This window comes from Crocuta crocuta, unplaced genomic scaffold (genome assembly GCF_008692635.1).
Source record: "Crocuta crocuta isolate KB4526 unplaced genomic scaffold, BGI_CrCroc_1.0 scaffold26, whole genome shotgun sequence".
NCBI classification, from domain to species: domain Eukaryota; kingdom Metazoa; phylum Chordata; class Mammalia; order Carnivora; family Hyaenidae; genus Crocuta; species Crocuta crocuta.
Genome location: NW_027532249.1, coordinates 20,078,936 through 20,106,648, shown reverse-complemented (window position 1 = coordinate 20,106,648; position 27,713 = coordinate 20,078,936). Strand labels below are relative to the sequence as shown.

Sequence of the window (27,713 nt, the reverse complement as noted above, 5' to 3'; positions counted from 1 at the left end):
CTGAAGGCTCCACCTACAACCATATGAAGAAGACTGGAAGTGGATTACCCAGCTCTTGTCAAGCTTTCAGTAGAAAGCAGTAAAGAATGCTCAGCTGCAGTCAAGCCTTCAGTTAATTGCAGCCCTAGCTAATAGCTTGAATGCAAACTCACAACAGACCCTAAGTTAGTTTGACCTCTCCTACTTTTGTGACACTTAGAAAGTGTGAGATAAAAGTTTGTTTTATGTGGGTAGTTTTTAAGGCATTTTTTTGGCGCAATAATAGATAACTAATATACCTGCTTAAGTATCTAGTCCCTTCAGTTTACACATGTTGACTAATAATTTATATCTTAATTTTTCACTAAGGTTTTCATGGATCTGAATATTATATGAATTTTCCTTAATAATAATAATTTTCTCTCTAACATTCACTCTAATACTTTGAAGGAACATAACATAGTCTTTGTTCCATAGTAGATTAATAGATTATGTATTTTCTAGTATACCAACATGCCACTTTGATCAACGTATGCACTGACAGTTTGTAATTTTAAAGCTGTATTTACTTCTAAAATAGTACCTTTTTGAGGTATAAGATATGTGTGTGTGTGTGGGTGCGTGTGTGTGTGTATAAGAGGCAGATAATATTCCCATTTGTAATAACTGGAAAAAATTATAGTTTTCTGTCACAGAATAAATCTTTAGGCAATGTTTACATAAATCAGTTTACATGCCAAGATATAGAGGAAAAAGAAGAGAAAAAAATATTAAAGTTAAAACACTTTAAATTATTCATTTACAACTCCTCTAAATTTTACCACAACCAAAAATATCTTAGATTACCTTAGAGGACGATAAGAGCTAGTTAAGCATTTAATGAAGATAAAAATAGGATTGCCCTACAAAATTAGTGAGATGGTTATGGAGCTAAGGAACTATAGTTGCTATTTTAATTAGCTTTTTAAATACTCAAATGACACAGATCTATTAAGGTAGGTATCACAAAGGCCCAGTATCATTTACCCTAGCTCTATGAATTTAATGACTGAGCTAAATTCAAATTTAACTCTCCTGTTGTTTTTCACTTTCATTTTTAATTTTCAAGCCTTAAGAGACAATACTTCCAATATTGAACTATGTTCTAGCTTTTTTTTAGTGTAGAGGTCTAAAATAAATTCAACAAACCAAAAAAAAAAGTTAATAACATCTGTTAATACACATATACTCTAATTTTGAATATTTTGACTCAAAGTGAAAATGCCAGTTGTGCAATTATCAAAAGTATAAATTGGCTGTTGAGTCTAACAGTTTTTTGTGTTTGTTTGTTTTTTTTTCAGTTAGGAATATGGTGGGATATGGTTGACCTTCATTCCCCATAGCTACTTAAGCATCTATCCAACAGGTTTAAGATTTAGAATGGTTCTTCTCTTCATTATTATCATGATTTCTCTGGTACTGTTCCTTATCTGAATAACTTCTACAGTTTTGCAAATTGCTTCCTAACCTCAGACTTGTACTCATGTATTTTTATTTTCAGAGATTTCTTTTCAAATTTCTATGCCATTACATACTACTATGTCATCTAGAGCAACCACATTCTGCTTCAATATCTGTTTCAAACTACTACTTGCCATATTGTTTTTTAATTGCAAATCCAGTTGTCACTGTTTTTAAATCTTTCAGATTTTGGTCTTCAGGGTAAAGTCAAAATTATTTATTATAATATATAAAGCCTCCCTTGTTCTGGCCACTGCATTATCTCCAGCTTTATCATTCCAGAATGCTAGACCTGACATTAAATCATTATTCTATTTCAGCAAATACTGTACTCTCTTGGAGTTTCATATATGCCCAGATTAGACGATCTTCACAAATTGTCTAATTTTTTATGCCTTTTTCAGTTCAAGTTTGTATTCTTCCAGAATTTTCTTGAAAGACCTCACCTTTTGACTATTTTATACCATGTAGTATGTGTCCCTATAATAATCTGTACATGGATCAATTTTTGTTTTCATGTCAAATATCCAAACCCATGTACATACTGTACATATTGAGAGGCTGACCTCCATTCTACCACTTCTATTTGGGTACAGGTATAAGGAAAGGAAGAGAATGAGGTTTGGGCATTAAATGTCTTTGCCTCCATCTTGCAGAGGTACTTTGACATGGATGAATTGAAAGAACACCTTCTTTTTTTCTTGAGGCCCTGACAACAATTTTGCTTGTGTTTTCAGGTCTGAGAACACTCATAATGAAGATATATTAGCCCTGGTCTATTGTACCATAACAGGTAATCCCTTACCTCTTGATTTCATCATTGTCAATGGTTCCTTTCTTAAACTTTTCTTAAATTCCCACTTTGAGAGTGCCACATGAAACTTGCTAGGATCCTGACAATACTTGACAGTATATATTAGTCAGAATAGGTTTGATTATGCTACATGACAAACAATCCCCAATATTTCAGTAGCTTAAAAGTAAACAAACATTTTCTCATGTGGGCTCTACTTCAACTGAGAAGGTTCTATGTTTATGCTTCTTTGATATTTAAGTCAAGAAAAAGAAAATATGACAAATCACACAGGAGCTATTAAAGCTTTTGCTTAGAGTGACCTATATTTCTGCTTCTACTTTACCAACCAAAATGAGGCCCTAGCAATATGCATTCAGGGGAGAAGGAAAGTGGATGAAAGGACAATTAGAAATCTTGATGAAAGCATTAGGAACTCAGTATTTTATAATAACATTTCAAAATCTCTCAGGTAAAACATGTATATACTCTAAGAAAAGGGTTTCACTTTTCTTCAACTTTGTATCTACATGATGTAGCACTATATTTAGCGGATAATAGAAAATTAGATAAATTTTTACTGAATGAGGGGTGCCTGAGTGGCTCATTCGGTTAAGCGTCTGGCTCTTGATTGCAGTTCAGGTCATGATCTCACTATTTGTGAGATCGAGCCCTATGTCAGGCTCTGCACTGATAGCATGGAGCCTGCCTGGGATCCTCTCTATCCCTTTCCCTCTGTCCCTCTCCCACCTCTCAAAGTAAATAAATAAACATTTTAAACTGTTGATGGGATGAATACAATTTTTTGCTTTATACCAAACAAATAAACAAACAAAACCACGAGCCATTAATAAGTTGATTCACAGTTAATTTTGAAGAGATTCAAACCATCTATTGAATTCAGATTCAACAGAATACAATAATTAGGTTTAAAAAGCTATCTTGCCATTTCAGTAAAATAAATATGCCAAAATAGCTCCACCAAACTGTGCTGCAGAGCAGAAAATATTCTCTAGAGATTGTGATTTTCATTGAGAGAAACTCAGAATTGGTGTTTAGGGAATCAGGCTTTTAAAATCAGTTCAAAAATGAACTACCATGTAGCTTTGGAGAAGTCTTTAGATTTGAATTTCTTATTTGTCTCCCTTGAAAATTACAGATTTTTAAAAACACTTTCATATTTACTTTTGTATTTTAATGTGTAATTATTCATTTTAATGGAAACTTGGAATGTTATCCTTTGATGATGAAAATGATGACATGGTATCATTCTGAAGCTCATGCTTTAAATGAGATGTGGAAATAGTAAATAAGTTCACGTTACAATACATTTTAATCTATACTGGATGGCAGACTTCAAGCAGTGCTGGATAGGGACAATACTTCTTTTCTTCCTGTCATTTCTTTTCCAAGGATGAGAAACTGTGTAGCTGACTCTCATTAGTTTTAAAAATACAGAAGACTGGAAAAATCCTTTCAAAAGTGGTTTGATAAAAAGATTTATTTCTCATAAGTGCTGTTTTAGAGTATAGTATACATCAATAAATATCTAAAAAATAATACTTTCTGTCCTATTCTCTTATCATGTAAAACACTGGTTTACTATGATTGCTATGATGTAAACTGATCCACTGTCTTGTGTTTTACTGAACACAAAATATTCACTTAAAGATTTGCCATTTCTTTTTATTATTTATTATTTTATTTTTTATTTTTTATTTTTTTTCTTTTTATTATTTATTTTTTTATTACACTCCATGATAATAAGGAAATCTTCCCTGAATTAACAAATATCTTCACAGGGCTAACAGCTATAACAGGCAGTCTGGGCACTGGGTTTATCTAATCCTATTACTTATACTTTATTCATCATTCTTAGCACCATCAAAACTATGAAATTTTTGAAAACATATACAGGATATACTCAAGAGCCTATTTAGTTTTATTTCAAGTGTTCCATTAATATTTTCCAAATATGGAAATTATTTTTAGGATAGATGCTTTACTTAACTCTGATGTTTTACAGATTTTTAGACTGAATATTTGATTATAATGAAAGAAATTGCTGACTCTGAAGAGATCAAAGTATACATATTCAAAATGCAATTTATACCAAAAATAAAATTTAGTGTTACTTTTCAGGAATCAAATGGAATTACTGCCATGACCACTTAAGAAAAAACCCTAAGATAACAATACATTATTTAAGAGTGAGTGAATTAAAACTGAAAAGTAGTCATTTTAAAATAAATANTCTCTCTCTCCTAGAAATAAATAAAACATTTAAAATAAAATAAAATAAAATAAAATAAATACCTTTCTAGGCATTGAAAAACTGACAAAGCAGCCAAATTTTCATGCCAAGCTTCTCATCCTTAGCATATCCATAAAAGTGATAAATTATAGAAAGAAACTGGGAATATTATAAAAGTAATGAAAGCTGTACCAAAATATCAAGTTTGACACCCTAAGGAAAACAAAAGATCATTTCCAACAGTTTTTCTAAGGACCTGACATTTGTTATAAAAGTTTAGAGCAAGAAGAGCTTGTTGGCTTCTAAAAAGCCCACTGGCATATGTTTTTGTTTCTTTACTATCTATGTGTACTCATCCTGACAATGAGAACAATTATTTCAGAAAACACTTTCATATAACATTTCATACAACAGTAACTAGTTGGTGTATAGATCACCATAAATAGTATCTTCAGCTGTTTTTCTTTATTTTTTTTTCAGTATTATTCCTAGTATCTCCCTTTGCCTGCTTCATGGCTCTAGTCTTAGCTCTTTTCTCTTTTTTGATTTCTCACTTTTCTATGACTCCACACAATGAAAACAAAATCTATATTCAAACTCTAATCTCATTCCTGAACTCCAAACATACATACACCATACTACTCCCCCCTTGGATATCTCACTGACACATCAAAAAAAATTCATCTTTGTTTTTTAAAAAATGTTACTGTAAAATAAACACGGATATATAAAACCATTCAAAACTATTTTATGGGCTACCAAATAGTATTACAAGATGAACATCATGTAATGACAACCTAAGTAAAGACAGAACTTTGCTATCCACTCTAAAAACTCTTTTACCATTTCAATCATAGTGTCTTCTCTTCCCCCTTCTACAAATAACCTCTATCCAGATTCTTATATGAATTACTTCCTTATGATTTTTTATAATCTTATCACCCACCAGTGCATAAATAGACACTGTATGTGGTAGATTTGTACCTTGCCAATTTAGCTAAACTGGAACTATCTTTCCTGATTTTCCTTTCCCTGCATAGTTAGGAGTTAGCATTAGCCACAAGATTTAGAAGCTGAAAGTGAATAAGCAACCATATACTTTATAGCTGCAAAATTAACTTCAGAAACCTTGGTCTACAAGACCAAAATCTTTTCACTAGAACTGTTCACTGCCATTTGATCAGTGTTTTGTTTTGTTTTTTTTCCTGGCCTTCTCTGTGGTAAAGCTAGAAACAAGAGATGTAAAGAAAGCTGATAAAATTTGCCATGTTGATTCAAATTTGGGACTTTAGGATATTTTCATAATCTTTGATATTACATCTATATCTTTTTTTTTTCCACTCTGAGAGTTTTGGTTTTCAAGAATACAGGATGGCATAATGAATTTATATCATTTGCTATATCCTGCCTTAGAGAATACAATGCTGTTGCTGTCACTGCTCATTATTACAGGTAGAAAATAAAAGTGCTTTGCATGTGTTATCCTTATTTTCCTTTTTGTTTGGTGTTCCTTATCTACAGTGTCATTATGGTCATTATGGCTTATTTCCTTTCTATAAAGCCAAATTTAATCATTGCTCTAGAAGTAAGCATATGTTTGATGCTCACCATTAACCCCTATGTCAAAATCTCTATTTTGATTTTCTAAAGTTCATTCTACAATAATTTCTTTCATTGATCTGTATTTCTATCCTTATGACACTACCATACTATCATGATTATTGTAGCTTTGTGGTAACATTTAAAATCAAGCAATGTAAGTTCTCCAACTTTTTCCTTTCATTTATTTTATTTTTTTAAATATTTTATGTTTTATTTATCACTGAGAGAGAGAGAGAGAGAGCAGAAGAGGGGCAGAGAGAGAGGGAGACACAGAATCTGAAACAATCTCCAGGCTCTGAGCTGTCAGCACAGAGCCCAACGCGGGGCTCAAACCCACAGACCATGAGATCATGACCTGAGCCGAAGTCAGCCACCCAACTGACTGAGCCATCCAGGCGTCCCAAGATTATTTTATTTTGAATCTCTTGCATTTTCACATGCATTTTAGGACCAACTCAACTATTTATGCAACAACAAAATAAATGCAGTTGAGTTTTTGATAAGAAGTATGTAGAATCAATAAATTAATTTAGTAAGTTTGCCACTATATCACTATTAAGTTTCTAATCCACAAACATGGAGAGTTTGTGCATTTATTTATATCTCCTTTTTTTTTTCAATGATGCTTTTTCAGTAAACAAGTTTTGTAATTTTTGTGTTAAATTTATTCCCAACTCTCCTAAGGTTTGATTTGTGTGTGTGTGTGTGTGTGAATGGAGTTGTTCTTAATCTCTTAATTTTTGCACTGCTCATTTTTAGTGTACAAGAATACAACTTGTTTTATGTATAGATCCTTCATCCGGAAACTATGCTGAGTACATTAATGAGTTCTGAGTACATTTTTGTGTATTCTTTTTTTATTCTATAGACATAATATCTTTTGAAAATAGAGATATTTTCACTTCTTCTTTATCTGTATAGCTTCTATTTTTCTTGCCAAATATCCTGGATATAATTTCCAATAAAGCACTAAATAAAAGTGGCAATTGTAGATTTTTTTCTTGTTCCTGATCTTAGAGAGAAAGCATCTAGCCATGACCATTAAATATAATGTTAATGTGGATTATTCAGATATAGCTTTTATTAGTTTGAGGAAATTCCCTTTTATTCACAGTTGAGAAGTTTCTATCAAAAAGGTTGTTGGCATTTGCCCATTTTTCCTTCTGTGTCTATGGAGGTAATCATGTGGTTTTTGTCTGTTTTTATATAAATATATTAATATATTAATTACTTTGATTGAATTTGATTCAACTTTGCATTCCTGAAATAAATATTTGGTCATGGCATTTTATGTTGCTAAATTTGGTTTGTTAATATTGAAGACTTTGTGCCTACACTTTAAGGGGTATTGGTCTATAGTTTCATTTTCTTGTGTTACCTTTGACTGGTTTTGGTATCTGTGTAATGCAGACACAGAATGAATGGGCAGAGTTTCTGAATGATTAGAGTTAAATCTTCCTTACATGTTTGATAGAATTTGCCAGTGTAGCCATCTGGTTCTGGGTTTTTCTTTCTGGAAGTTTTTTATTACATGTTCAATTATTTTACTTGTTTTAGTTCTATTCAGATTTTCCAATTTTGAGTTAAGTAGTTTGTCTTTTTAGGAATGTGTCAAATTTCCTTAACTTTCTAATTTATTAGCATGCAATTGTTCCCAATATTGCAGTTTAATTCTTTTTATTCCTATAAGGCTAATAGTAGTGACTTCTCTTTCATTTCAGATATTTTGTAACTTGATATTTTTATCTTACTTATGGTAAGAATAGCTAAAAATTGTCAATTGTTCATCTCTTTATTGAATCAGCTTTTGTATATATTGGTTTTGTCTACTGTTCTTGTATTTTATTTCATTTATATCAGATCTCGTCTTTTTAAATTTCTTTCTTTCTCCTTGCTTTTCTAATTTGTTCTTCTTTGTGTAGTTTCTTAAGGTGATAATGTAACATGTTTTTTTTTTGAGAGAGAGAGAGAGAGAGAGAGACAGACTGCACATGTGAGAGGAGGAGCAGGAGTGGGGAGGGAGAGAATTTTAAGCAGGCTCCATGCCCAGCGCTAAGCCTGATGTGGAGCTGTATCTCAAGACCATGAGATCAAGAGTCTGATGCCTAGCTGACTAAGCACATCTTCCTTTATTATAGGTTTACAATTCTGAATGTCCCTGAAAACACTGATTTTATATAACTCATTTGTTTTTGTATGTTATATTTTCATTTTCATTCATCTCAACATATTTTCTAACTCCCACTGTGATTTCTTTTTGACTCAAGTCTCTTTTGGGAGTGTGTTATTTTCCACAAATTTGTGAATTTTCCACGTTTCCTTCTGTTAATGGTTTCGATCATACTGCATGTGGTAAGAGACCATACTTTAAATGTTTTCGATTCTTTTACATTTAGGCCACATTTATAATGCTTTTGATTTTTTCGGACCCGATAATCTCAATTTATCTGTATTCATGTTCCTGGATTATTTTATTGGTTAGTACTCTTGAGCTCACTTTGAGAATATTTTAAGTTATAATACAATTTCTACTTGATTTTTTAAAGTTTTATTATATTGTATTTGGTGTGCCATCATTCTCATACTTCCTGTTTATTCTTTATAAAATATTTTAATGTTTATTTATTTTGAGCGAGAGAGAGCAACAGAGTGCAAGTAGGGGAGGAGCAGAAAGAGGGAGACAAAGAATCTGAAGCAGGCTCTAAGAGCAAAGCTGTCAGCACAAGGACCAATGTGGGGCTTGAACTCTCGAGCTGTGAGATCATGACCTGAGTCAAAGTCAGACACTTAACCACCTGAGCTACCCAGGGACCCTCTGTTTATTCTTTAAACATGATTTTCTTCAGTTAACATATGAATACATACGAGTAATAGTTTTTGTGCAAATTATTGTCTAGTAAGCCTACTCTGGAATTGTTTGGAAATGGCTTGACTGTTTTTTGTTTATTTTCTCAGTATATAGCTATACTTCTCTTTTGGTTGTAGTAATTTGAAATTTTTTGACAAAAATGAAAATTTAAATTACATAATGTCATAATTATAGAAACTAGATCCCTCCCTCACCCACAGATTATTTAGTGGTTGTTGTTAACATTCGTTTAGTGACTTTTCTTAACTAATTATTAACTATTTCTTTAAGTATTTTTTGTCATGTGAAGACAATGAAGTCTCTGGTTGGCTTAGTGGTCAGCTAGTGATTATACAGAGATTTCCTTAAATTACGTGAACCAATAGGTTTTTTTTTTTTTAACTTTTCCTGAAAGGCTCATTGTGTACGAATACATCCATCATGCAGTGTCATGCAGATTACAAGTGTGCTTTAGCCTTCAATATTTGGTTTTACGGAGACTCAAATTCAGCCAGTAGTGAGAGACTGGGACCCTCCAGGGCTATCCTGGGGGCACGTGTATATACCCTGTTTATCTATGTGGCCTTTTAGATTCCTATGAATACAATACGAATCTCTTTATGATTATTTCAATTGCCAGTTTTTTCTTTAAGTTGTTTTTGTTAGACTTTTGTTAACCCTATTTGTATTGCTATATTAGATTGCTACGTTAGACAATTGCCCCAGATAATTTTTGACAAATGCCTTGTAGATAGTGCTATTTGTAAAGAGTCAGTTTGTCAAAAAACAAGGCCTGGGAATGGAGCTTGCCACTGTAGTCAAGACAGATTAAATAGTGCTAGTCCTCTGGGGATGAAGCTACTGAGTAACTTGGTCCTTCCTACTCCTGTGGCTGCTGTACTGCTTGTTTTGACAGCTACTGTAATTGAGACTATAGTTGGTTTCCAAGGCTACCATGGAGTTGGACAGAGACGGATGGGTTTAGGAAAGGTTAAAACACAAGAAGTATCTTTCTTTTTATCAGATTTAGCATTTTTTTCTTGAATGAACAATTCTTAGATTGTTATAAACTTTTTATTTAATGTTTTAAAAAAGTTGATTTTTGACAGTTTTGCAATTGCTCTTACTGCTTTTGGTTGAACATGGATTTTCAGACAGTGTTTACTCTGTCACTCTAAAAGTTGCCATTTTGGTTTTCTTTATCAAAGAACATTTATTTTCTGTAAATTAGGATGCTTCATCCATCTTACATATTTGTGATATTTCTTTTACAAAATATAGGAAAAGTGGTGATAGAATATGGGGTGGAAGAGAGGCAAGATAGGGCCTTGAGGAAACATTTAAGTAAATAGAGATATATAAGAAAATTATCAGAATAAAGCAGGAGAGAATATGAAATCAGAGAGCTAGCAAGAAAACCAGGAGATTATATCACCATAGAAGCCACGGGGTGGGGGGTGTATGTGGAATTTTAAAATGAAGAAGGCTACTTTTTAAAATGGCCACTGGGTCAAGTAAAATGAGTTCTGAAATGTTCACTGACTTTTGACCATGAGGTGACAGAACACAGTGAGAGCTATTCTTGTTGAGTAGTGGTAGCAGATGGTAGCATATTGGTGTGTGTTCTTCACTGAGTGTATATATAAACATGAATGGGGAATACAGACAAATCTTTCAAGAAAATAAACTTTGATGGAAAGAAATGAGAGATAGGTCAGTGTCTGAGGTACTAGGTTCAATAGGTATACATTTAAGAAAAAAAATAAGGTTTTAAAAGGTAGCTTAAACATCAAGGCAAAATCTCCTGATAATACATTTTGCTCTATTTTTCTCCCACATATGTATATCTGTGCACCCCACCTTATTTATTTTGATTGTTAAACTGGGTAGTGGAAAGCATATGTTTTTTGCTGTTGATTTCCTCTTTTTCTTTTTTTATGTTCTTTTTAAATTATACAGTGATTCTCCTTTAGCTCCTATTACATGGAGTATACATAAGAAATGCAATAAAATTCTACTGTATTTCTTACCACAGACATAGTGGTAAGCTATAGTTAGGCTTTCATTTGACTTGAGCTCTGTAATAGACTCATAAGTAATATTTAATACTATCTTTGATATTTCTTCCTATGGGCTAATTGACCTATTGGTTAATAAACTAATGCCTAGGTACATCTACCTGCCTTTAGACAATTACTTTCCTGGTGGGAAAATTAAGAAAAGTTTATTAGAGGTAGATAGTTCAAAAACTGCTAAGCTCCTGATCAGTGCTAACTGCAAAGTCTGTAAAGTATAGATTCCTTACAGAAGAGATTAAAGTTTCATATATAATCTCTCCTTCTGGCTTTTCAGAGTTCCTATGTTTTATATTAGAGAATAAATAATTGGACTCTGCTATTCTCTAGCTACATGACTGCCAAATTATTTTACACATATGTATCTCAATTTCCTCACCTTCAGTATGAAAATTATAATTCTTTAAAGTGCTCTTTTTTAAAAGTGTTCTTGCATAGGTCAAATATTATGTAAATATTAGATATTTTTATTACTATCATTATAATAAAACCTTATTCATCAAAAGGAGATTTTCAATTTACTTTTTGTACTTGCTACTTAAATTTCTTTTATTTTCATAATCAATATGAGCACAGTATTATTACACTGCTAAGCCAGCAAGTGCTTTTGTGTATGTTTATGAATCTTATCAAGCCACCGAACATAATACTTGAAAGTTATTTTGGAGTCAGACTCCATACTTATAAATCATGGATTTATCATTTAATAATTTTGCCACATGAATCAAGCTATCTACCTTCTCTCTGCCTCATTAATATACTCTAAAATAATAATAACTACATTATATACCCCAGAGGATATGATGAGGATTAAATAGATGAGTATGTGTAAAGAAGAATTTATAATACTGTTAATAACAAATTTAGTTATGATCACTTGAAAACACTTTGGACAAAATATTCTGCATGAGAAAATAATTAAACTATTATTTCAACACAAATAGCATTTTCCCCTTACTTGGGTTTTCAACAAATATATAGTCAAAAAGTGTGTCTAGTTGATAGCAATCCTATACCCATGCTGGTATATGATTCAAATATAACCCATAGTCCATCAGCATATGACCAAACTTAAGAATTTTCAAAGTACTCATGAAATTGTCATTTTTATTAAATTATTACTGAAACGAAACATTTTTTTCTTTTTTTGTTTTTCAGACTAAATATTTAACAACTTTACTGAGTTACAATTTACATACCATCCAATCTACTCATTTAAAGTATTAATTCAGGGGCACCTGGGTGGCTCAGTCAGTTAAGTGTCCAACTTCAGGTCAGGTCATGATGTCGCGGTTCTTGGGTTCGAGCCCGCGTGGGGCTCTGTGCTGACAGCTAGTTCGGAGCCTGGAGCCTGTTTCAGATTCTGTATCTCCCTCTCCCTCTGACCCTCCCCTGCTCACGCTCTCTCTCTCTCTCTCTCTCTCTCAGAAATAAAAAAATAAATAAGTAAAAGTCAAAAAATTAAAAAGAAAAAATAAAGTATGAGTTCAGTATTTCTATTATAGTCACAGAATTATGCAACCACATCCAATATCAACTTAGAACATTATCATATCCCCCAAAAGAAACTTTGTACTCTCAGTTCTGTTTATTCCCAACTTCTCCTCAGGTCTGTATGCCCACTAAATCTTCCTTCCTTCCTTCCTTCTTTCTTCCTTCCTTCTTTCTTCCTTCCTTCCTTCCTTCCTTCTTCCTTCCTTCCTTCCTCCCTCCCTCCTTCCTTCCTTCTTTCTTCCTTCCTTCCTTCCTCCTTCCTTCCTTCCTCCTTCCTTCCTTCCTTCCTTCCTCCTTCCTTCCTTCCTTCCTTCTCTCCCTCCCTCCCTTCCTTTTTTTTTTAGAGTTTATTTTTATTTATCTTGAGAAAGAGAGAGAGAGAGAGAGAGAGAGAGCACGTTTGCATACAGTGGGTAGGGGCAGAGGGGCTGCAAGAAAGGGAGAGAGAGAATTCCAGGTCGGATGTGTGCTATCAACAGGGAGCCCGATGTGAGGCTCAATCCCATGAACCATGAGACCATGACCTGTGCTGAAATCAAGAGTCAGACAGACACTTAACTGACTAAACCAACTACCCAGGCTTCCCCATTTCCTGTCTCTATAGTTGTAAGCTATGGAGAATTAAAAAATATATATATTTAAACATGAAAGGGTTAAATATTGCAAGAACCCAGAAGGAGTGAAATCTCACTAAAATCTCTCTTCTGTTCATTTAAAAAAAATTAAATTAAATGTATTCTTTCAATAAAGTATAAAGTACCATATTGAATTCAGAAAGGTCAAGGTTTGGATTCTGGTTATATCTGAATAAATCCAGCTTTGTTTACATCATAACCTTATTAAAAAATAACTTAGTTTTGGCACTGGGAATAATTTACCATGTCATATTCTGATAAAAAGCAAATGGGGGGCACTTGGCTGTCTCAGTCANGGCTGTGAGTTTGAGCCCCAGTTGGGTACAGAGATTATTTAAAGATAAAAGCTTTTAAAAAAATAAAATAAGATGTGAATGGGGATGCTTCATTTTTTTCCACATGGAGAATATTAAGAGAGCAACTGGATTTAGACAAATAAATGCAAGGACCAGTGCAAGTGGCACTAACTTACAATCTATCTTAATATTTCAGAGAGACTACTACATTGTCTAGAGTGTAACACTCTACCTTGCTTTACTTTCAGTCTTTCTGGAAAATATATATGACAAGACAATTTTAAATGATAATAATTTTAAAATCATTCATTTTATTTAATTTCAAACTGTCATACTTTAATCTTGATACATTTTTCTCTCTGAAGAATCAGTAACCTCCAATATTACATGTGTATATATTTCATTATTACTTAAAATACTGACTACAGCCTTACTTTTAAAGCATTTAGAAGCATCTAGCCATCAGGGTGCCTGGGTGGCTCAGTCGGTTAAGCTTCCAACTTTGGCTCAGGTCATGATCTCATAGTTCATGAGTTCGAGCACTGAGTCAGGCTCTGTGCTGACAGCTTAGAGCATAGAACCTGCTTCAGATTCTGTGTCTCCTTCTTTCTCTGATCTTCCCCCACTTACACCCTCTCTCAAAAATAAACATTGAAAAAATTTTAGAAGCAGTTATTCACATTACTACATTTATATAGACATTTACATGTAATGCATTCAAATTATATGATAATGAATTAATAATATCTGTATCTAATCACCTATCATGTGTATGCCATTCCATTATTTCAATAATACAAAATCTGTATTGATTATCCTAATACAATGGACAAAAATTATATATATTTAAGGTGGACATTATATATATGTGTGTATGTGTGTATATACATATATGTACATATGATATGTCAAGTTATTACTATAACCAAGCTAATTAACATATTTACTAAATCAGGCTTTTTTGTTGTTGTTGTTGTTTTGGTTTGGTTTTGGTGGTGAGCACACTCAAGATCTACTTTCTTAGCAAATTCTAAGTATATAATTTATTAACTTGAGTCACCATGCTATACACATTAGATCTCCAGAATTTATTCATTTTATAACTGTATCTTTATGTATTCATCTTATAACTGTACCTTTGGACCAACATCTCCCCATTTTTCCAATCCCCAGTAACCAATCTTCTACTCTGTTTCCATGAATTTTACTCTTTTAGATTCACAGATAAATGGGATCATGCAATATTTCTCTTTCTGTATTTGGCTTCTTTCACTTAGCACATCGTCTGGGTTCATCTATGTTGTTGCAAATGACAGGATTTCTTTCTTTTATAAAGCTGAATAACATTTTACCTATCTACCTACCTAACTGCCTATCACATTTAATCACACTTTCTTTACCCTTTATTCTCTGATGGATGCTTTGATTGTTATCATTACTGTGATCATTGTAAATAATGCTGCAATAAACTTGGGAGTGCAGATGTCTCAAGATAATGATTTAATTTCCTTTGGATATACACCAGAAACTGGACTGCTGAATCATATGGCAGGGTTTTCTGTTTTTTTTTTTTTTAATTCTTGAGGGAACTCTATGTTGTTTTCCACAATGGCTATAGTAATTTACATTCTACCAAAAATGTATAAAGTTTCCCCTTTCTCCACATCCTCACCAACACATAACTTTTTAATAACAGCAATCCTAACAGGTGTAAGGTGATATCATGGTTTTGACTTGCAGTTCCCTAATAATTAGTGATTTGTATAGATATTTATGTTGCATGTATTCAAATTAAGTAATATTGCATTAACTATATGTTTAATCTTTCCATTATTCCAATAATACAAAATCCATGCTTTTACAGAACATGGCTCATCAGACCATAGCACTTACTATTTTGTACCTTGCCCCTAAAATAATTAGATTGATGCTAGATTCTAAAAAGATAAATTCTATGTGTATATAAAAAATTAGCTTCTGAATTAGTTATGTCCTGGATATTTAGAAAGGATTTTTTTTGTAAAAGAAAAAAATCAATAAAATCAATTTTAAAGGCACTAAATACTAACTGGCAAAGGAAATAAGTCCATTTTGTGGCAAACAATGTCTCGGTTTTCCATGTCAAACTAATATGCTACAAGTACCTTATTTGTGCAAAAATGTGAAACTTCAACTTTCAGAATAACTACTAAAGGTAATACTAAAAAACTGGATATTTTATAATGTATGAATATTTTTCCCCCTGGTGACATTCCCTGGAAGAAGGTGACATTGAAGAAAATGATGACTGAACAATGCATGGAAAGGGATATGTGACAATAAACCAATTCTTGGTTCTGCTCTTATTTGTTTATATGATTTTGGAAAAGCCATTAATTTTTATGGAATCTTCCTTTATTCCACTATAAACTGAGAAGTCAGCACTCTGATTTCTAATAACCTGCACTGACATATCAATCTAAATTATTTATAAATAAACACTCATATAGACTTTCATTTGATCCTTAATATGACTGACTGAAGTGAGCACAGCAGCATCTACTTCTACTGTTTTGTAGAGATGAAATCTGAGTCCATGCTCTTGCATGTCTGTAAGGCAATTAAATGGTAAAACCTAGTAAAGAACAAGGTCTGCTAATGTGTGTATTAGAGCTTTCCACTGCATGTTCAAGTTACTTTTGATCATTATTCTACACTATAACTTGTAGATGATTCCTATTTGAGGAACTGGAAAGAGCTTGGAAATTTCTTTATTAACCCCACTGAGATAACCCTCATTGAGCTGCTTTGAATATTTTTCTAAGATATTAGTCAAAAATTATTTGGAAAAAAAAAAATCTGTCTTCCACAGTGGTAATATGTGGAAAGCTTACCTGCTTGGAAAATATCTATTTTCACACCAGTCAAATAATTACAACCTTTTTTATTTGTGTGACTTTTTAATCATTCTGGATATTAGTCTTCATTAAAATAATGTCTGGTTTCCATTATTTTTCAACCCAAGTTTTGATTTTGTTTTCACTTACTTTAACAGATTATCACAGACTTTATGAGATGAAATTTGTAAAAATCCTACTATTACATTCAAAAATCACATATCGAATACTGGTGTCATGCTAGGAAGAGCACTGTAGTTGAAATCAGAAGTTCAAGATTATGTTTTCTACAAGCCAGTTTTATGTCTTTGGGTTTCTATTTCTTCATACTGTAAATATGGCATTTGGGAGGCATTTGTTTTTAACATCCCTTCTAGCTCTATAATTCTATGATATCTGGAAAATAATAAGACCATGTGAGAAAAATATAGGGATTTTTTTTTTACTTACTTTGTAAATTATTGAAGTCTCTGTGGATATGTGTTAAACTACCTATAAGTTAAGACTAGCATTTTACTCCATGGATTTTCATCACTTTTTGTAACTTTTAAATATTTATTTACTTAATCTTTGAGATGATGAAAAAAAAGAGGAGTTTGAAGAAATTAAAGAAAGAAGGGATTTTTATATGTAGAATAGATATCAATCAGACATAAAATATCTTTTAATAATCATTATCTTCTTCATAAATCATAGTTATAAATAAAACACAAAAGAACAATGATTAGATGGTCTACTAATTAGTTAAATGACCTGAGTTATTTTCTACATTTTTTCATAGAATTAACAGTTTTGAATTCAAAAGATTTATTCCCATTTCTTTTGTTCTTTCCTCATTGTTAATAAGGCAATTATATATTTTAGCCCTAAAGATTATTGGAAATCTGTGCTCTTTATTATTATGTCAAGTTATATGGACAGTATTTTGCCTGCTTGAGTTTATTTTAAGCTGTCCTGCCCCAGTGTAAATATATACTATCCCCCTTCTTATAATTTTATACAAGTCTGCTTTCTGAAGTTCTGCCTAGGACTTTCTTTTTCCTGAAAATCTGTCATACTCTCTAAATGTTATTTAGAACACTGTTAAAAAAACAGTTGCATGCGGTTTATTTCCAAGATGAGAAAACTAATGTTAATTAATATGCAGTAGTCCTCCCCCCCACCTTTCTGTGCTTTCCATTATCCATGGTCAAAGGTAGTCCAGAAGCAGGCAAGGTCTGCTCTCTTTTTTTTTTTTAATTTTTTTTTTTTTACTGTNGCACAGAGCCTGATGTGGGGCTTGAACTCATGGACAGCAAGATCATGACCTGAGCTGAAGTCAGACACTCAACTGACTGAGCCACTCAGGTGCCTGATCCTACTTCTGACTTATCTCAGAAGGCCTAATGCTAGGTAACAATGACTACATCATTCACCTTACTACATCTCATCATGTAGGCATTTTATCATCTCCATCATCACAAAAAGAAAGTCCAGGGCAAGTAAAATAAGCTATTTTGAAACGATACCACATTCATATAATTTTTAATACAGTACCTCGTTATAATTATTAGTTATTGTTAATCTCTTAATTTAGCAGTTAAACCTTATTATAGGCTTGTATGCATAGGAAAAAAAATAACAGCATACAGGGTTTGGTATTATTGCAGTTTCAGTCATCCACTGGGAGTCCTAGAACACATTCTCCAAGGATAAGAGGGGACTATTGTATGTCATCCATGTTAGTTATTAATAAAGTTCATTCTCGAGATTGAAAGACTTAACCTGTTTTTAAAAATGTATGAAAATGTGTATATTATTCTCAGTCCATGTTTTGAAACAAGGAGAGTATTTGATAGAGTTTATAAAAATGCTGATACTCCCATACTTTGAACAAAGCAGAGACCAGGATTATTTTTATCTTATGTAATCATTTAAGTTGATCATGAACTCCTACAGCCTTCACTAAGAAAGAACTGCTTAAACATATAGTATCCATCTAGATGCTGATACAGTACCACTAAGCAATGAGTTTGAAATTTCCTATGATTCTTTAGCTCAAGGTCCTGCAAGGAAAGCAGCATGCAGGCATTTGAAGTTCAAGAGGATTTTATCAGCAGCATTTTTTCTAACTCATTTGTCCTTCTTTTATCCTTTCCAATGAGAAGCCATGGTTAAGAATCTACATTCCTTAATTACACAGTCTGGCTTTGAATCTAGCCTCTGCTATGTGCTAGATATATAACTTGAGTCAACCTAATTTATCACTCAGTCTGCTCTTCCTCATCTATAAACAGGGGTGATACCTTATTAGTCTGTTATGAGAGTTAGCTGACAAAAATACATGTGAATCACTCTGCACAATGTCTGAACCAAAGTAAGTAATAAAAATATTACCTATGATTTCTACCATACCATTCATATGTGTGTTTATTGGAGAGGTTGAGACAGATGTCCATTTATATTCCATTTATGCCAAGAACCATAATGTATTCTATTATTTGAAAACGGCACACTTTTGCCAAGATTCTCAGATCTTTAAGGAAAAAAAAACAGAAGCTAGAATATGAGCAACAGGATATAAATTCTGGTGAATTCACAGTTTATCTCCTTTAATCTACTTCAGAAATCTCTAGTTGACTAGCCAGACAATAAAGAATATGCTCAGCGGTAAGGAAGCCTCTGCTTTGGCAGGAAGTCAATTTTATTTTGGATAGCTATGTTAGCAAGCTCTCATTTAAGCTGAATCTGCAACAATCAATAGCAGTACCTCTAATCATCAAGTAAACTTCCACATCTTCCTCCCCTCTCTTATTATGTACTTTTGTCTAAATATCATCATTCCTCAATTGTTCTTTTTTGTCCTGAAATAATGTATTTTCAGGTATAATTTAGTTTGCCAATAATACTCTTATATCATGACACACAGCATAAAATCCTCAGCAAGGGATCATGGGCCCGAAGTGTGGTCCATGACCAGAATCATTGGTACTAATTCTGTGATTATTAGAGAGTAGAAACTCAGGTCTTAGCCCAGACCTGCTGAGTCAGTAGTACTAGTCTACAATATGGATTTTCATTCTTTATCTTCCTGAGTAGACACACCATAGCAATGCTGCTGCTTAGTATTAAACCTGTTTTTTTTGTTTTTTTTTTGGAAACCATGTAAGAATAGTTCTTCACATTAAAGATGACTTAATCTAAAATCATCATTCTTTTTCACATGAATTATGGATTAGTCATGCTACTTAAATATCAGGCTGTAACTATATAACTCTGACCTCTCCTTTATGTTATATTTCCTCTGAAAATTATTAGGCATGTCTCTTTAAATGTTACTCTATTTTATTCATCTGGTTAATCACACTATTTTAAATCTTCTCTGAGACAGAAAATTGGATAGAAAGTATATTATAATTAAAATAATAATGAAATTTAGGGGCACCTGAGTGGCTCAGTCAGTTGAACATCCAACTTCAGCTCAGGTCATGATCTCACAGCTCACGGGTTTGAGCCCCGCGTCAGGCTCTGTGCTGACAGCTCAGAGCCTGGAGCCTGCTTTGGATTTTGCATCTCTTCTCTCTCTCTGCCCTTCCCCCACCTGTGCTCACTATTTCTCTTTCTCTCCCCTTCAAAAATAAATAAGCGTTAAAAACAACAAAGTGAGTTAGCTCTCAATAAGGCCTAAGATATTCTTCTCTGACCACAGCTAGTAAATTTTATGCATGAATGATATAACACCATTTTGGCTGAATAAAAATGTTAGTTTCTTTATTTCCTGTATACGGCTTTTATCCAAACTGGGGAGTCTTCAATAAGCATTATCTAGAAAAATGAGTTTTAATAAAATAATAATTATCATTTTATTGTTGCTATCTTAAATGACTTAAATAGAATGTCATGTTCTTTCTTATGTCTACACTCCAATATAAACTAGCATTCTATTATGATCATCTATTAAAAAAACTCATTAATTCTGACTTTATTCTGATCTTATTACAAATTAGAAACAAGTAACACAAGCTCTAGTAGAATAATTTAAATAAAGAAATGGCTGTTCTCAATATCAATGCTCTGTGTATTGTCATGCACATACTTTCACCTAGAACAAAAAGCTGATCTCCTTCCAGATATAAATTTCTGTTATGCCATTTATATTTTGTAACACATAATTGCATACTTAGGAAAAACCAGAATGCTTATATTAAATCGAACTAACTCACATTAGAAAGTAATCAAGGTTTGTTAAGAAACTTCTCAAAATATGTTTTGGATGACTGAATTATTTTATTAATAAGCAAAAATGACTAAAATGACAACCAGAAGTGCTATTAAAAATATGCTACCTTGTCAAGATTAAACATGAGCACTCAACTGAATTCCTTCTTTCCATTTTACCACTACTTGGGAAGTCCAAAATAACAAGTCCTAGGGGCGCCTGGGTGGCTCAGCTGATTGAACATCTGACTTCAGCTCAGGTCATGATCTCACGGTTCGTGGGTTCGAGCCCCACGTCGGGCTCTGTGCTGACAGCTAGCTCAGAGCCTGGAGTCTGCTTCGGATTCTGTGTCTCCCTCTCTCTCTGACCCTCCCCTGCTCACACTGCCACTCTCTCTCTCAGAGATAAATATCTCAGAAATAAATAAACATTAAAAAATTTTTTTTTAAAAATTACAAGGCCTGTGATGAAAACACAAATACCTCTCTAAGGTATCGATGGACCAGAAAACACTGTATAAGGTAATTGCATCTGCTTTCTAATGCAATGATTTTTTTTTAAGATTATTGTGATAAAATGGAGTCCAGAAAGCATCTAGAAGTGTAAGTCTAAAGCAAGTTTGACTGCAATTTTCTTTTAATTTTAGAAAATAAGTATAAATAGTAAAATTTCAGAAAGCAAGTGATGTAATATAGACATGGATCTATTTGTTAGACAATACTCAACAGCATTTTGTCTTATGATGAACAATAATGAGCTGAAATAATTAAAGATACAACAAAACAGCATAATCACAGAGTGAGATAAATTGTAGGAACTTTGTCAGATTCTTTTTTTTTTTTTTTTCTAGAGAGAGAGAGAGCGTGAGCAGGGGAGGGTCAGAGAGAGAGGGAGTCACAGACTGAAACAGGCTCCAGGCTCTGAGCTGGCAGTCAGCACAGAGCCCGACGCGGGGCTCGAACCGACGAACCGTGAGATCATGCCCTACGCGAAAGTCGGACGCTTAACCGACTAAGCCACCCAGGCACCCCGGAACTTTGTCAGATTCTTATTATGTAGGTATATATACACTGCAATCAATTTTTTATCTAAAAATACACTATAAATCTGAAATAGTTGCAAATAATGTCACAAATATTCTGCTATAAGTTGATTAAGTTAATTCATATCATCCTAGATTTAAAAGGCAAATAAAAGTGGACATCTGGTTTCTGTTTCTGCATGTAAGGAGCTAGAAAGTCATCACTCCGTTCTTAACAATAAATAAAAAGATGATCAAACTGGAAAATCAATAACTCTTTTTGGACCCATAAGAGAATTAAGAAAACAGGGCAAGTCACTACCCTAAGGTTGGGGAGACAAACAGGTGAATATAGGGAATCATGGCTTACTGTAGCAGAGACTTAAGTACTAGGGTAGGAAAGCCTGCACTGTGATTGCAAAAGGCTCAGTGTGGAAAACTCTTGAGTTAAAAATTCCAGGGGAACCCAGTCATACAAGGGGTCCCACACAATTTTGTGCGATTTACCACCTGCATCTGGATCCTGTTCTCACAGTAAATATAAAAAAGACATATATATCCCCTTGTGCATCGTGATAGGAGAGGATTAAAGTTACCATTTTGAAACCATAGCATATTGTTCTTCTTAACATGGACTGCTCTCAGGAAAAAACAGTTAAAGGCTAACCTACAGAGATATTATCAAAGCCTAAGTGACCTGGAGTAAGGAAAATACCCAACACCAGTCAGCTCTAGCCTTCCATGTGGGAGAAGAACATACCAATTCTAACCTACAGTAGTTTTCCATGTGTGTGAAAGGAAATACTCACTGCAGCCTACTCTGTCCATCTGCTCTTATAATAAGTATGGAGAAACATTTGTGAAGTTCATAGTCCAGAAGCATATGCTCACTAAAAAACTGAGACCTAATTGTAGGAATTATAGAATGCTTCTCCTTTCCTGCCACATTACCATTTTTGTCATTAACTTTACTCAGTACAACATGTCTGGCTATCAAGAAAAAAATGAAAACAATTATAAAACATACCAAAAGGCAAACATAATTTGAAGAGACAAACATTAGAACCAGACATGGTAGGGTTGTTGGAATTATCAAACTGTGACTTTAAAACAACTCTGATAAATATGCTAAGGGCCCTATTGGATAAAATAGCACATTAAGAACAGATGAGCCATGTAAGCAGAGAGATGAAAATCTTAAGAACCAAAATGCATGTTAGAGATAAAAAATAATGTAACATGAGCAGACATTATTCCAAACAGACATACAGATCGCTAACAGACACATGAAAAGATGTTCAACATTACTAATCATCAGGGAAATACAAATCAAAACTACAATGAAATATCATCTCATACCAGTTAGAATGGCTAAAATTAACATAAGAAACAACAGGTGTTGGTTACTCAGGATTCAGAGAAAGGAGAAGCATCTTACATTGTTGGTGGGAATGCAAACTGGTACAGCCACTCTAGAAAACACTATGCAGGTTTCTCAAAAAATTAAAAATAGAACCACCTCTGACCCAGCAAGTGCACTACTAGGTATTTACTTACACAAAGAATACAGAAATACTAATTTGAATAGAGACATGCACCCAGATGTTTATAGCAGCATTATCAACAATAGCCAAGGTATGGAAAGAGCCCAAATATCCATCAGATAACAAATGGATAAAGAAGATGTAGCATGTGGAGTATCACTCAGCCATCAAAAGGAATAAAATCTTGCCATCTGCAATAACATAGATGGAGTAGATGGAGTTAGAGAGTATTATGCTAAGTGAAATAACTCAGAGAAAGACAAATACCATATGATTTCACTTATATGTGGAATTTAAGAAACAAAACAAACATAGATAGAAAAAAAAGAGAGAGAAAAGCAAACCAAGAAATAAACTCTTAACTATAGAGAACAAACTGATGGTTATTAGAGAGGAAGTGGCCAGGGAATGGGCTAAATGGATGATGCGTATTAAGGAGGGCATTTGTGATGAGGACTGGGTATTGTATGTAAGTGATGGATCACTGAATTCTAGACCTGAAACTAATATTACACTGTATGTTAACCAACTGGAATTTAAAACTTAAAAAGGAAAGAGACAGAAATAGAGAGAGAGAAGCCACAATAAAGCAAATAAAAAGAGTAAGGTAACAGATGAAAAATGTCTTTGATGAGCTTACTAGCAGACTGGACACAGCTAAGGAAAGAATCTCTGAGCTTTACACTCAACCCAGTGGAAGTGAAAACATTCCACACACAAAAACACAAATATGGATAGCAGCTTTATTCATAACTGCCAAAGCTTGGAAGCAACCAAAATATCTCCCAGGGAATGAATAGATAAATACACTTTGGTACACCTAGACAATGGATTATTATTTGGTACTAAAAACTGAGCTATCAAGCTCTGAAAACACATAAAGAGACCTTAAATGCATGTTGCTAAGTGAAAGAAATCAATCTGAAAAGGCTACATTTTGTATGATTCCAATTATACGGAAATATTAGAAAGGCAAAAATATGGCTTCAGTAAAATTATCAGTGGTTTCCAGGAGTTGAGGGCTGATGGTAAAGATAGGGAGAAATAAATAGGCGGAGCATAGAGGATTTTTAGGACAGTGAAAATATTCTGTGATACCATAATGATGGATATTATACATTCACATTTGTTCAATGGACAAATGGACACCACCAAGAATGAAATGTAATGCAAACTATGGACTTTGGTGACTATGATGTGTCAATGTAGATTCATCAGTTGAAACAAATTCAATACTCTGGTGGGAAATGTTGATAATGAGGAAGGATATGCATGTATGGGACAGAGGGTGTAAGGGAAGTCTCTGTACCTCCAACTCAGTTTTGCTGTGAACCCTAAACTGTTTTTTAAAAACTCTTAAAAATGCAAATAAATGTCCATAAGATCTTTTACACTTGATATTAGAAAGTTAAAACCTGTTGTTAACCTAGAAAGCATTACTTTTGAAAATTCATTTATGGAGATCATTGTACAGAGAGAATCACTAAGATTTTTGGGAGATTTTATTAGGCATATATTCATAGGTTATGGATTTGTCAAATACAAATATTATAGAACTTAAACTTAGGTAAGGTTATTAACTGATGAATTTTAGAATTTTCATTGTAACTGTTATTGTGTATATGCTTTCTCTTTAAGCTTGAATTCTGATATCTTAATATTCAATTCCTATCATTCCAGTCCATCCAAATGCCAACCTGTCACAGGAAATCATCTCTTCCTCTGAAGTCTACAGTCACCATCATTTCTCTGAATTCCTGAAGGCTACCTTACAGGGCATTATTATTGTCAAGGAGCTGTAGTTTCATAAAGTAAATGAGTTTATCTGGTCCTAGCAACTTAAGAGTAATTTAAAGAAAACTAGATACATGCCAATTGAAACAAACTAACTAAAACATCCAAGGTATTAAATGAAACTGATTTCTTTAAAAGGTTGGGTTGAACTTATTAGGGCTCTGAGTTCCTGAGAAAGTAAAGGACTCGAAGTAAAACTCCGAAAGGATATTCTAAGAGAGAACAGATTTTCTCTTATTTTGATATAAGTAGAAGTGCACTTTACCTGAGAATTTATCAACTCTGTGAACACACAAACCGAAACAGCAACAACAATAACAAGAATGATAATTACCCCTTCCTTACATGAAGCATTTGGATACAAAATATATTTGATATGTGTACCGGCAGGTACAATTTTGTTTGGGTTATGTTTAAGCTAACAGTAGTTCAATTTTCTTTTTCTTCTTTTCCTTCTCTTTCTTTTTCCCCTCATTTCATTCTAGAGCTATGAAACAGAGGCCTGGAAATTGCACAGAATGCTTTTGCAAGTTTGTTATTACAGTGACTTATAAATCAATTCAGTGTTAACTATCCTCTGTGTTTACCAATAAACTTTTCTTGAATGTCACAGCAGTAGTATACGTGTTTATAATTAAGACAATATTATTGTACCCTGTTTTGAGCAAATGTATATAGGATACAAATATCTTTAACAATATACAAAGCCTTTTTTAAAATTTTATTTATTTTTAATTTTTTTAATGTTTACTTCTTATTTTTGAGGACAGACTGAGAGTAAGTGGGAGAGGGGCAAAGACAGAGGGAGACAGAGAATCAGAAGCAGGCTCTAGGCTCTGAGCTGACAGCAAAGAGCCCCACACGGGGCTCGAACCTACAATCTTGTGAGCTCATGACCTGAGCTGAAGTCTGACCAACTAAGCCACCCAAGAATCCCTTAATTTTTTTTAATGTTTACCCATTTTTGAGAGAGACACAGAGAGAGAAACAGAGAGAGAGAGAGAGAGAGAGAGAGACAGAGCATGAGTTGGGGAGGGGCAGAGAGAGCGGGAGACACAGACTCTGAAGCAGGCTCCAGTCTCCAAGCTGTTAGCACAGAGCCTGACACAGGACTTGAACTTGAGAACCATGACATCAGGGCCTGAGCAGAAGTCGAACACCAACTGGGCTACTCAGGTGCCCCTTTTGTGAGTTAATCTTTTTTTTTTTAACACAAAGTCACAGAGCCTTTTTTTTTTTTTTTTTTTTTTAAGAAAGGCTTTCTAGAGCTGTTTTTCCTTTTAAAAAGGGAATGGCATAAAGTTCTTAAGTGATAAGGTCCTTTTAAAATATGACTCAGTTGATAAAAGATTGATATATACCTAGCTTTTGGGAAAACGTCAGTTACCAACATTGTGAATAAACACTGTGAGTGCAGCAATATGTAAACTTACTGATAAATCTTTAAAATTCACTTTACTATTTAGATAAAAGTTTCACTTTAAAATTATACTTTCCCCCACTAATTTTGTAAGCCAAAAATTTCCGCCAACATTTGGCTGCTCTGTCTTGTATTTTAGGAGTTATATTTCATGCCTCTAAAATATTAATTTATATCAGGAGAGAACTCAACCATTAGGGAAAAGAAAACTTTAATGACTACTCTTTGAAAGGAGTTCCTAATAGTGTATGCAGTATTACCAATTCAGAAGAGGCTTTGAATTAAAAAAAATACAATGAAGGACAGTAAGTTAAAGAAAATGGGACATGTTGAGCAATAAGTGTTCCTGGGAGAGAATAGCTGTCAACGTAAAATAAAAAATAATAACAATTAAAGCAAAATAAAAATCAGCAGCATTTGCAGTGTTTCTGTAGCTTGTTGTTGAGACTTGACTTTGAGAACATAACTACAAGGGAGTGATCATCCCTTTTGCTGATAGATATATGACCGACAAAGTTATACACCTACGATTATTTATTATGATCCTTGGGAAAGGCCACTAAATACTGACAAATATCCAGCTCCTTGGGAGAACAGTATGTATTTTTATGTGAATACATAAAAATCTCCACCTCCTAAAACGTCCACTATTAAGCTTTTTTCTTCAGTACTAGTAATGTTTCTATGCTAACTAACCACATGGTCTTTTTTAGCTCAAAAAAGATAAAAAAGTACTTTCTTACATAATTGTCATGTATCATGATAAGAATTTTAGTCAAAAATCTAAAGCCAAGTGAGGACTACTGGGATATTGGAATACATATGAATATACAGAAATATACAAAAGAGATTATTCTATGGGATGCAATAGATGCAGGAGACTAATTGACCAAAGAAGCCAAAGTAAGAAAAACATGTGAAAGCCTCAGGGACGATTAATTCCTCTGGATCCAGAATATGACATATCTAGAGAATATGTGTTGTTTTGTACTTCTGAAAAAAGAGTTAGGCAAAGAAAAAACCTGTAATTATTAGCAGCTAAACTAATTGTTCTACACAGAGCATGGTGATAGGTCTGAATTCTTCTGATTAATTCTCTCAGAACAAGTCTCTGTTCTCAAGAGACACAGCAGACTATAGGAACAGGCACATCCATTTCCCCAACAGTGTACAGTGGGCCTTATGACCTCTACTTCCTCCTTCCCTTCTTAGATGCTATTAGCAGGTTCTGTGCAGCAGCCAAAGGCCTGTTAAAAGCCAGAAATGTGATTCTGATCTTTTTAGTTTCTCACTACATTACAGAATCAGCTCTCTGCTTGTCAGCTGCTGACAATTTTATATCTGTTTATTTTTCAGTATCCCTCTTAAAAAACACCAATTTATG

The 27,713-nt window shown here is 33.5% G+C and overlaps 1 long non-coding RNA gene across 1 annotated transcript; it reads left to right on the top strand.

The window, feature by feature from the left end:
- On the top strand, positions 1-24,855 carry LOC144243074 (uncharacterized). Its single transcript, XR_013338532.1, has 3 exons — positions 1-164; positions 2,217-2,272; positions 24,796-24,855. It is a non-coding gene; the product is annotated as an uncharacterized LOC144243074 (long non-coding RNA).
- Positions 24,856-27,713: the final 2,858 nt, after the last annotated feature.